At 39.0% G+C, this 12,564-nt stretch overlaps 1 long non-coding RNA gene across 1 annotated transcript in view; it reads left to right on the top strand.

The window, feature by feature from the left end:
• The window catches only part of LOC123383932, a 40,427-nt gene extending 37,408 nt beyond the window's left edge, over positions 1 to 3,019 (top strand). The window contains exon 5 of the long non-coding RNA XR_006594361.1: positions 110 to 3,019. This is a non-coding gene — a long non-coding RNA (uncharacterized LOC123383932). The remainder of the gene's footprint in view (positions 1 to 109) is intronic.
• The last annotated feature ends 9,545 nt before the right edge of the window (positions 3,020 to 12,564 follow it).

The raw sequence follows: 12,564 nt of genomic DNA on the forward strand, positions 1-12,564 counted from the left end.
GGGATCAACAAAGGTCTCCTTATTTCCTTGTTTTGTTTCATGGCGTGTAACTTATGGGCGTGTGTCTGTGTGTTCTCTTATTAACATGTACGACTTCTGTGCTTCTTAGGAATTTGGAATAAAAGAACAGTTTCTCCATCTGGGGTCTGTGAAAGACATCCTCAGACGCTCCCCTTTCTACACTTGCTGGTGTCTTTCAACAACTTTTCAGAGAGCTTCTTTATCTGTATCAAGGCAGAGACGTCTTCAAGTGCACCGTGAAGGATTTCAAACTACATTCTTGTGTCCGGTACCAAAAGTCACACTTCCCTCTTGCACTGTCCCAGACTCCTTCCAGTGGTAACTGGCTTGTTCTTTCTTTCTCATTTCATTTCCTACACAGTAAACATCAAAAAAAAAAAAAATAGCACTTAGGTTTTTGTCTTTCTCTTCCTGGCATTCTGCTGAGTATATTAATCAAAGAGAGGCTTTTCTGTTTTCTCAGATTTTTTTTTTCCTTTCTCATAAAAATCTTCTCTTCACATTTTTCCCCCTCAAGACTGACAGCCAATTTAAAAATCTCCTCATTCTTACATCAGTGTCCAGTTTTTTTTTCTTTTTTCAGATTTATTCCTATTTCTCTTTCTCCCCACTCCCCACTTTTGATTTCTTAACAAAAGCAGGGCAGAAACAGTTAGGCGAAACTGGCAAGGCCTTGTAGATAAAATGAACTGTGAAGCCAGAGGCAAACTCCACCTTCCTCTCCTTTTCCCTGCTCCCCTGTCACCCCCTTCCCTTGCAAAAAAAAAAAAAAAAAAAAAAGGAAAAGAAAAGAAAAAAAGAGGATGTTTTATTTCAGAGTCGCCTGTCAGGAAAGTAAAAAGTGTACTTAAAAAAAAGTTCAGAAATGGACAAACACAACCTTTGTTGTTTGATAACTGAATAATCTCTTTCTATAAAGTGAGACAATATGCTTTTGGTATTAAAGTAATCCCTGGCAGAGTTGTAACTGTTGAATCTGTGTTAGCATTCCCCTTATAAATCCCAGTTTTGAAAGGTTTAGAATTCTGCTGCTTTAATGCTCTTTGGTTCCAAATTGGCACCGGGGGTCTCAAATTAAATTCAGTTTTGCTCCTGTCGTAGCCCACCCGTTTCCGTCCCCCTCAAAGTTACTCAACTTTGCCTGGACGGGTCTAGAAAAGATAGGGACGATGGCAGAAGGGAGAGGTATGCTAGGTAAAGGAGAATAATTTTTCTCTGTCGATGGTTTGGTAAAAATGCAAATTTAAAATAAAAATAAGCCTATAAATTCACAAGTGAAGTGGGTTGGCCTGGCTTATGTTTAAAAAAAATCAGACCTACCCAAGGCTTTTCAAAATGTGCTGCTTAAGGGGATATTACTGGTAATGGGTGTGTTGAGTATATTTCATGTAGCCTTTGGTTCAAAAATGCACACACCTTTTCTTTCAACACAGAGAGTTTCTATAGGAAGACCAGAGGCACACTTTTGTTTGATCTCACATATAGTTTAGTTTTTAAATGTAAAGGAGCATAAGTACGAAGAGTCAGGAGCCACAAAGTGTGTCACGCATTTTGCATATTGTACCATATTCTAAACTTGCAAAGTCTTCAGAAGCTGCATTATATTATAGGCATCGCAAACACGAGAATCAAAATCTGAGGAATAGGTAACATGACATGTTAGTAGAAAATGATCACCCATGTAGCTCACCGCAAGGATAGATTTATATTTTATCTTTGCAATGTGCAGACAAATGAGAAACAGTTTTTTTGATGAAAACATTTGGGACTGTTCTATTTCTGCCTTTGAACGTGAAATAAAAACCTTTGGTGGTGGTGATGAGGTGGGGTGAGGGGGGATAAAATCTGTGTTGAGGTTTTTCTGAGTATTAGTCTATTGTTTGAATGTCTTAGATTTCTTTTTCAAAAAAAAAAAAAGGGGGAGAAAACAAAAAAGTTGTTATGTCAAGATTTAGCAAGGATTCAGTGTGTTTGTACAATAATCTTTCAAAAGGAATTTTGTTATGCATTTTCTACTATAGTTCCAGATATGCAAATGCATGTGCTGTTAATATGCATTCATAACATACACCACAACGGCTGTTCTACTCTCTGCTAAGAAAGCACGTTAACACCAATACTCCAAACAGAAATACATTCTGAATTGTAGACGAATACTCCGAGTATGGGGAGTATATTATCACCATCTCTATAATAGATTTTCTCATTTTGCAGCAATGACTGCACACCAAAGTTTATATCCATAACTGAATTCAACACTGATTTAGCTGATATGATCTTTGCTTCTGGGGCCAAGACATTTTATAGATTTTTTTTTAAGTCCCCAATGTCTGTATGCCCCTGTCTTGCTTTCACTGGGTAATTTTTCATATTTCACTTATAAAAGTGACCCACAGAAAATGTAGCTATAATTTGACTCAGTTGCAAGGCAATAGAAGCCAAAAGTGCAAAGTAAGGCATAAAAGTGTTGTTATTTTTAGGTCATCCAGTTGGTACCTGTGTCACAGCAAAGGAGAATTCTATTGACTCCCTTTTTACACTCCTCTCATAACTTAAGAGATCAGTTTGGAACATGGCAGGCATTTTTTCTCAGCTCTCCTAGGGTGTAAGGCAACAGAATGTAGACCTGGGCAGGATCAGGCAGCAAAGCCTTAGGACCATTTTTTCCCCCTAGAAGTAGGGTGCTTTCTGAGATAGATTTTTGGACAATTTTCTCTATTGCTTTTTTTTTTCCTTTTCTTTTTTTTTTTTTTTTTTTTTTTTAAGCTCTTAGACAAATGCTTCAGGGCAGCCGGTAAGCCTGTGAGCGAGCCCAGCGTTAATCCTTAGAGTTTTAACTCTGTGATCCCCCGTGGCTTGAAAGAGTTTTATGGCTGTGGCAGAATATTCCACTTTGGAAAACAGACCTTGGGATTTAAATAAAAGTATTGAAAATATAAGGCAAAACACAAAGCAACCTTATTCTCCTTGAAGATTTAGAGGGCTTAAAAGTATAATTTAAACATAGATGTCTAAATATTTTATAATGTATATGTCTATATATAGTATACACATACATATTTGTATATATTCCTGTGTGTGTGTGTGTATATATATATATATATATATATATATATATGTATGTGTATATTATACATCTATATACACCAAAGATTACTTAGATTAAACGATAATCTGGAAATTTGAGGACAACGTTTGAATTGCCTTTATAGATTTACTTCAGGGTGAGGTAAGCCGAATTGTACTATTATTTTGCAATAAACGATATTGTCATTTTTTGCAATTCATAAAATATAGCAACATCCAATCTTTTATTTTAGTCTTTGCACAAACGGCACTGTTGTTCTCTCCAGAAATAGATTTTATAAATTTTTCCTCCATGAAGTATACTTTTTATTTGACTCCCCAAGCTGCAAGTGTTAAATTCATTTCCTAATTTGTTATTAAATCAAGTCATGTAAATCTGCCAGTTAAAACTTCTACAGGTCTGAGACAACCAGAGTTATTGGACTGAGTTATTATAATCCCAGCCATTCATAAAGAAATGGTGCTTTATTTTGTGATGTTACTGTAAGAAAATGTATAGTTTCCTTTAGTCTTTTACAATATGAAGTATGAGTTGTCACTGAGTAAGACTTTTTATGATACGGACTTAGAAATTAGTGTTATATTCCAATAACATGTATTGTGATGGTTATTTTTAAACTTAGAAAACAGATGTACCATTTCTTTTTTTCTGTTACATTAATCCACTGTAAAATTGGAGTGGGAACTTTAGGCAAGAGATATTCTGCAAAGGTTTCATGCAAACTGCATTTTGAAAATCAAGCTTTATGTCACACGCTTGTATGGTGACACGCAGGCTCTCTTAACGTGATTTCTGGGTGGATTTCAAATGGTTCTGGAGCTTCCTCAGATTATGTGCAAATTTGGCATGTACGTACACATGTGCATTTTCTGAAGAAAGACCCTCTGCCAGATTCCGAAAGGTTAAGCGTCACAGTGAGTGTTTTGACGTCTTACGAAACGAGCTTTAAATCCTGATCCTGATGTTTAATGGCTGTGTGTCCTTCATTCATTCACTTATTCGCCCATTCATCCACTCAACAAAGGTTTATTGAATGTCTGTTTTGGAGTCTTTCTTGATTCCTTTCTTTCTCTCACCCCCTAGAACCGGTATGTCAGCAAATCCTCTCAGTGCCATCCTAGAATTACATCCAGAATCTGACCACTTCTTGGCAATTCTGCCACTTCTTCCCTCATCCAAATCACGAGCATCTCTCACCTGGCCCAATGGCTTCTGTGTTCTTCATTCTTGGCCTCTTATATTCTGTACCGAGTCCTCAACTCAGCAGCCAGAGGCATCTGGTTAAAACATAAATCAGACTGCGTTCTTCTATATTCAAAATCCTGCAGTGGCTTCGCCTCCCTCAGAGTCAAAGCCAAGTCTTCACAGAGGCCCAGAAGCTTCTTCTGGTCTTTCTGTTCCCATCTTCTATTGCTCTCTCCTCCACTCACTCAGCTCCAGCCACACTGGCCCTGGCTGTTCCTTCCACCTCAGGATCCTTGCACTTACTTCTACCTGGACTCCTTCTCCTGAGTATCCCCATGGCTCGTCCTGACTTCCTTCAAGTCTCTGCTCAAATGTTCCCTCTGACCATCCTACTTTATATTGTACCCCTACACCCATCTGTCCTTCCTTATCCACCTTCCAGTTTTGTTGTTCTCTGTAGCACTCATCACTTGCTAACACAATACTTAATACATGTATTAATCTTGTGCCTCCAGGTGAGAGGCAGAAGTACATACTTATTGAATGATGGGTTTGTTCCAGGCACTGGGTTAGTGATGGCTGTTCGATGGCGTGTAGAACGGCTATGACAAACTGTTGGGGAGTTTAGAGGCCAGAAGGGGGATGTAGGCAATAAACAAGTAAACACAGAAATGTGCAATTTACCTGTTGGTGGCTACAGAGAATCATGAGAAGCCCTACTTGGTTCAAGTATCTGGGAAGCCCTTTCTGAGTCATCCTCCAAGTTGAGTCTGAAGACTGAGAAGCAAGCAGAGCACATGTCTAATGTTCTGGGGGAAACTGCAGTGAGAACAAGGATCAGAGCCTATGAGATTGTGTAGGTCATGTGAAGTATTTGGAATCTATTTCTTTTTTAAATTCGTTTCAAAGGAAGTCATTGGAGGGCTTAAGGAAATTTAAGATTTGAAAAGATTACTCTAGGGGCACCTGGGTGGCTCAGTGAGTTAAGCGTCCGACTTCGGCTCAGGTCATGATCTTGAGGTTCATGAGCTCAAGCCCTGCGTCAGGCTCTGGGCTAGTAGCTCAGAGCCTGAGCCTGCTTCAGATTCTGTCTCCCTCTCTCTCTGCCCCTTCCCTGCTCATGCTCTCTCTCTCTCTCTCTCTCTCTCTCAAAAATAAACATTAAACAGAAATAAAAAAAAAAAACAACTTTGAAAAGATCACTCTAGCTGAAAAGAGTTGCAGAGAGAAAAAGAAGAAGCAGGGAGGACATACAAAGCCTATAAGGGGGGACGGACAGATCACGTTGCGGGAGTGCTGACTGCGCCCAGCTTAGAGTGGGGTAATGGAAATGAAGGGAGGAAACCTAGACATGTATTTTGGAGAGACAATCACCAGAACTTACTGATGGATGGGTGTGGATGGGATGGGGGGAGCTTACTTAACCTCTGGTCATGGTGACGATGAACTGTGCTTCCATACGCAGTCTGCCAAGCACCAGGTGAGGTACTTTACATACGAGGTCTCATGGGATCCTTGCAATACCGGGACTGTCTCCCCGGTAGGAGTAATGAAGCTGCAGCTCAGAGAAGTTAGCCAATGTACCCGTGACTGTTCCATTTTTAAGTGAGAGGATCATGGTTTAGACCTAGGTCTGTCTGAATCTAAATTCTAGTTTCTTTCTTTTTTCTTAAAATTTTTTTTCAGTGTTTGTTTATTTTTGAGAGACAGAGACAGAGCATGAGTGGGGGAGGGGCAGAGATAGAGGGAGACACAGAATCCTAAGCAGGCTCCAGGCTCTGAGCTGTCAGCACAGAGCTGGACGCAGGGGCTCCAACCCACAAATCATGAGATCATGACCTGAGCCAAAGTAGGACACTTAACCGACTGAGCCACCCAGGCGCCCCCTTCAGTTCTAGTTTCTTAACAACTATACTTGGTAACCTTAGGCATTAAGTAATCAAACGTCAACAAGCTGCCTCTGTCTCTGATACATAACAAATCCTGGATTAATAATAAATACTAGATGAAATAGAAAAACTTAACCACGAATCTATTCACAAAGTTAAGAATTATCCCATTAATATATCTGGTGACTTAAACTTTTTTACTATACATTTGTCTTTCAGATCAATGTTTATAGGTAGGTCAGTAGACTGCGAAGTGATGTATTCATATAACAATGATTGCAATCGTCATGACAGTGAGCTTCTATGACGGTTGAGTTGTTCATTTAAATCCTGATCCTGCTGTTTAATAGCTATGTAACATTCATTCATTCATTCATTCATTTATTCATCCCTCCATCTCTGTTTTTTAATGACAAGGAGTTGTTCTTTCCTTCTTTTTCATTCACTGAACACAACACTTTTTGCATGTTACCACTGTAGACATTGTAAGGAGAAGTAAAGGTAAATAACCAAGATCCCCACCTGTCAAGGAAGTTCGAGTTGAATTAGCACATAAAATATGTCCACAATAGTCTAATTAAAAACAGTATGAGCTCACTGTGATAAGAGAGGTTGTTGGCAGGGAATGAAGAAAACATTGGAGTACAGATTGCAAGTATGTAGAAGGTTTTTTTTTTTTTACTTTTATTTGAAGTATAATAGAGACTAAAATGCATGTGGACAATAAGTGCACAGCTCAATTAATTCTGATAAACTGAATGCATCTGTGTAATAAGATCTTGATAAAGAAATGGAACATTACCACTCTTCCTGCCCCTTCAAGGTACCAACCACATCTCCCCAAGAGACACCACTCTCCTGACTTCTAACAGCATTGATTGGTCTTGTTCATTTTGTATATTAAATACACAGAATCATTCAGTAAACACTTCTTGGGGTCTGACTTCTTTATCTCAGCATTTTGTTTTAAACTTTATCCATGTTGTTGCATGTAATCATAGATTGTTCACTGTCATTGCTGTATAGTATTCAGTTATGTGACTATACCACAATTTGGTTTTTTTCTCCATTCTGTTATTGACGGGTGTTTGGATAGTTTCCAGTTTGGTGTATTGTAAGTAGTGAGTGCTATTCTAGCACATACTTTTCAGTGAATATATATATGTTAGGTGCATTCCATTCCTAGGTACATAGCCAACAGAAATGCATGTATACGTGTATTCTGCAAGTATGGTTTTAAGAGAAGCTAAAAAAAGTACATTCACAAAAATTAGTTTTTAATAATTACCTCCATGACAACCACATGCTTTCTAAAATCATTAACCAAGATCAATAACATTATCCCCAAAGTTATGGACTCATGAGTTCTAATTGAGGAGGGCATTGATTACCAATCTACCAACAATTATTGAAGGATTCATCTGCATGAAGCCACTATGATTTTGGGGAAAAAAGAAGAAGAGACAATCCTTTTCTTCAAGGAATCTAGAGTTCTGTTGAGGAGAGAAAAGTAACCAACTTAAAGCATTGAGATGCACGAAGGACAGACTATGGTACAGAGTATCAAACAAATGACTACCTTCTTTGTTTATCTAACACCCTTTAGGAAGATAACACAAATTTTAGACTCTGCAGTAGTATTGCCACGAACATATTTCAGAATATTTGCACTTAAAGAGTACTGCATTTTAAGTTTTAAAACACAATAGCTAAATTACAAAGGTTAATATTTGATCGATGTTAATATTGCTTAATATATACATTTTTTAAATATTTACTTTTGAGACAGAGAGAGAGAGACAGAGTGTGAGCAGGGGAGGGTCAGAGAGAGGGAGACACAGAATCCGAAGCAGGCTCCAGGCTCTGAGCTGTCAGCACAGAGCCCGATGCGGGACTTGAATCCACAAACCGTGAGATCATGACCTGAGCTGAAACCAAGAGTTGGATGCTTAACCGACTGAGCCATGCAGGTGCCCCTGTGCTAGCTTTTCTGCGCATGTTATAGAATTCTCACAACATCTATAGGAGGATGATATATATGAGCAGACTGGTGCAGCGATTCAAGCACAGTGACGAGAGGCCAGCCACCCTAGTTCTGCCACCTTCTAGCTGGTTGACTCTGAGCAAGTTCCTCTTCTTCAGCTTTTCCATCTGTCACATAGGGATGATTGTATTCTTACCTTACAGTTTGTTAGATGTAAATGGCTAGAATAGTACCTGGCACATGGTATGCACTGCATTATTATTTGACAGATTATTTTAAAATAAAAATGGGTTTGGAGAGAATTGAGTATAAAGCGTTTCTCAACCCCTTGTGAAGGAAAGGTTCATTTCTATGGCAATGACCTCTGATCACCCAAGCATTCGGGGTATAGATGGGAGCACATGTTATGATGTCAAAGAAACCAGTTGTGCTGAAAATATTATAGATTTCTGCTTGCAATGTAAGTACCTTGGGCCAGGGAAGATAGCAATACCTTAAGGACAAATGATTTCGGAATGAAGGCTGAAACAAGCAACAGATCTTTTAGAGATCTGAATTTCTTTCCTACAGAAACACTGAAGTGTTTCTCTTTGTCTCTACCTGCTTTTGAAACTCTTAGTGGCTCTGAAGGAAGGAATATACTGCACACCCAAAAGATAAACAGAAAACATTTTTTTTTTAGTCCTAATGTTCACATGCTTGCTGATATAAGCCCACAAGATAACTTTGGAAACTAAAGCATTAGGTTGAAAGGCTAACCTTGCTAATGCCACAGATTCAAAAGCACACAGACATGATCCGATCACTCCCCAGGGAATGTACATATTTGTCCTGGGATCTGCCATATGCAGGTAGATCTTATAACCGCTAAATCGCATTAAAAAAAAAAAAATCATGGTCCACACCTATAGCAATAAAATCAGCAGCTAACTAATCCTACCCAAAATGAAAAAGCCCAAATCATTATGTGTCTTTTTGTATTTTAGACTTCTGGTTGGTTTTCTCTGTTTGGCTGGCAAATCTCATCTAATTACAATATATTTTTCATTTGTGTTTTAAAATAGCAATCCCAGCCCACTGTTATTATAACATATGCGGTAAGTTGTTGTTCCTGGGGTGGTGATAAATTCGTGGCGATCCATTCACATCCTCATGGGTTGGAATTAATCTTTCTCCTCTGATTTCCCACTACACTTTGTGCTTCTATTATTGTGCTTGCATAATTTGCTTTGTAGTGTAGCTATTTGTGAATGCATCTGTCTCCCCCACTAGATTGTGAGGACAAAAACTATCTCAGATTTCCGTTTCATTTTCCTTTCAGTCCCTATGTCACCCAATACACTTATTTATACATAGTAGGGACTCAATAGATATTGATAGTAGAATTGAATTGATTGATTGCAGTACAGCACATTTGGCTGCAGAACACCTCAGAGCAATGAGGCCCATCTGTCAATCAAAGCTGTGATCTTTGCTTCATTAACACCGTGGCTAAGCAATGAAGTAACAAGTCAGTGACAAAGAGCTTCATGCCCCACATCCTGTAACTTAGATGCTAGATTATATACTTCTTTAAGCAGCAAGAATCCTTCTGAAAGCAAGATTCTATGTAGTGGCAATAATGATCCATAATTTTATACAGTCTGCATGTGAAGATTGAACCCCGCTATCTCTTTCCTTGCTGTTTATCCAAAAAGGCTGCTCCAGGGCTAATTACTTCTTTCAAAAGCTAGAGGAACTTTTTCCACTAAGCAGTTTGCAGTTCATTTTGGCCATCAATATTGGTACAAGATCCAGTCTAAGAATGTGGCACATGGCTTTGAATTCTTTTATTGCCCGTGTCATTTTCTGGAGTAAATATCTCATTAGCTCTTTGATCTGAAGATCAAGCATTCCCCAGCTGGATTTTCTACCATTCGCCGAACGTAAGTTTGGCTTGTCCGTGGTGATAATAATTTGCACTACACTAGCTCTACTTTTTCCACTGCTACCTTTTTTTGGAGACGGTTGACATAAAAAAGAATGGAAGGAGCCGTCCTCCATCACACTCCATCTGGCCCTGCTGGTTACTTGGCGACTGAGGCAGCACATACATTTGGTGGACTGATAAGGAATGGGAAATCCACGATATTAATAATGGTTCTCTGTTTTCCAAAGCAAAAACCTTTCCAGATTAGCATCTCTCTTACAAACAGTCCATGTTGGGAGGAGGCTAGGCAAGATTCAGTGCTGAAAGAGAGAGAGAAATAAATGAATTAAAGACCAGCCAGGACACTTAAAGATGGCGTGTACTTCAACCGCTACAATTATTGAACGCCTAGCATGGTAAATAAATAAAACAATGTGCTTTCCCTTGAAGAGCTCCTGGTCTTTAGGGGCATTTAGACTCATGTAGATATATTGATAAGGTAGTAGGGCAAGAGGGGCACCTGGTGGCTCAGTCAGTTAAGTGTCCACCTCAGCTCAAGTCATGATTTCGTGGTTCGTTGAGTTTGAGCCCCTCGTCGGGCTCTATGCTGACAGTGCAGAGCCTGCTTGGGATTCTCTCTCTCTTTCTCTCTTTGCCCCTCCCCTGTTCTCTTTTTCTCCCTAAAATGAATAAATAAACTCTAAAAAATTACTTTACAAAAAAAAGTAGTAGAGCAAGTGTCATTTCATATGGCTCTGTAGAAGTCTGTTTCTTTCAGGTCTGAAATGACCCTTGACAGTTTTAGCAGTGATGGCAGTAAAAATATGATAGCCCATTGGCAATCTGAATGAAATCAGCCTTTTTTACCTGGAGAATTATAATGTTTCTACAACAAGAAACGACAGATTGAAAGGAAATTGTAAAATGTAACGCTTAAGGTCTTTTGAGTGCTTGGTTTTTAACTATTCCTTACTTTCATTTTCACTTACTTTCATTTTTACTTTTGTTTTCCATGGAACTTCGAGTCATAACTTAATGAAAAGTATAAATTGTATAGGTGAGAGTATGGCTTTATTTTTTTTAAGGTTTATATATTTATTTTTGAGAGAGAGAGAGAGAGAGAGAACACAAACAAGGGAAGGGCAGAGAAAGGGGGAGATACAGAATCCGAAGTAGGCTCCAGACTCTGAGCTGTCAGCACAGAGCCCAATACAGGGCTTAAACTCATGAACCATGAGAAAATGACCTGAGCTCAAGTCAGGCTCCCAACTGACTGAGCCACCCAGGCGTCCCCAGAAGTGTGGCCTTTAACTCGGAATCTTTGGGCCGTGTGAAATGATAACTTTTGTGGGCCCTGGACGCTTGGCTTTCATAGGCATTGTCCTCCATAAAAATAATAAAAGTACTTGATGATTTGTTGGTATAAACAATATATAATACAAGATTGATTATATTAGTTTTTATTTTTGTGCACTGTGCCGATGGAGAAGTTTACCTGTCATTGGAGATAGGGCTTGACCAAGAGCATTTTTCTAAACCTCCACATGAATGAGAATCACTCTGCTTTGGAAGTCACCTGCTACCCCACAAGGACCTTCGGAATAATCTGTGGGAGTGGCTGCCTTCTCCACTTCCTTCAACTTCCAGTTTTCATAAGCCACTCACTCTGCATATGAAACACACCTGGTGTGGGAATATGGCAGAATAGATATGCTACTAAAATAGCCAGATTTAGCAAATCAAAATGCAGGACATCCAGCTGAATTTGTATTTTAGATATATTTAGGTGTGGGACAAAGTATGCATTGTCTATCTGAAATTCAAATTTAACTGGGCATCCTGTATTTTACCTGGCAACTCTGTATGCTTCCTCTGTTCTTGGAACTCAAGTTGTTTTTCCCTCATAAAATATACTTTCTGATTAATATGTCATGCACTAATAAAGTGTTTCCCAAAGAATGCTCTGTAGACTATTAATAGGAATCACTCAAACAAACAAACAAACAAACAAACAAAAAAACCCACCAAGACTCACATGGTCAAAGATGTTTGCTTTCTCTAAAGCACATTCTCTTGGGTTCTTCTGTATACTAACGTACATTATGACTCTCCAAGAGCAGAATGTGGTAGGCATATGTCCCAAACTTACCATTCCACTGAGTGGTTTCCTTTCCTTCTGGAGTTTCTCACAGGACTGATATTTCTGATGGGACACACTAATACCCCACCAAGGGCCAATGTGTCTTTATTTATGATGAAGGTGATGGATATTTTGAATCTGCCTCACTGATTTGCTTTACTTTCCTCTTCTCTTTTGCTCTTGGCTTCTGTGGTGGGGAATACACAGCAGGGTGAAATGTGTTTTGCTGGCTCCCTCTTTTGACTGGGTTAGGTTTAGTTAGAGATGGAGTTTACAGTGTGGGGTCTCTGGAATGTGGATTTTACCTTAGTATTGAATGAAGGACACCTGAGGCAGATGTACAGGGCC

Source organism: Felis catus, chromosome A2 (assembly GCF_018350175.1).
Source record: "Felis catus isolate Fca126 chromosome A2, F.catus_Fca126_mat1.0, whole genome shotgun sequence".
Lineage (NCBI taxonomy): Eukaryota > Metazoa > Chordata > Mammalia > Carnivora > Felidae > Felis > Felis catus.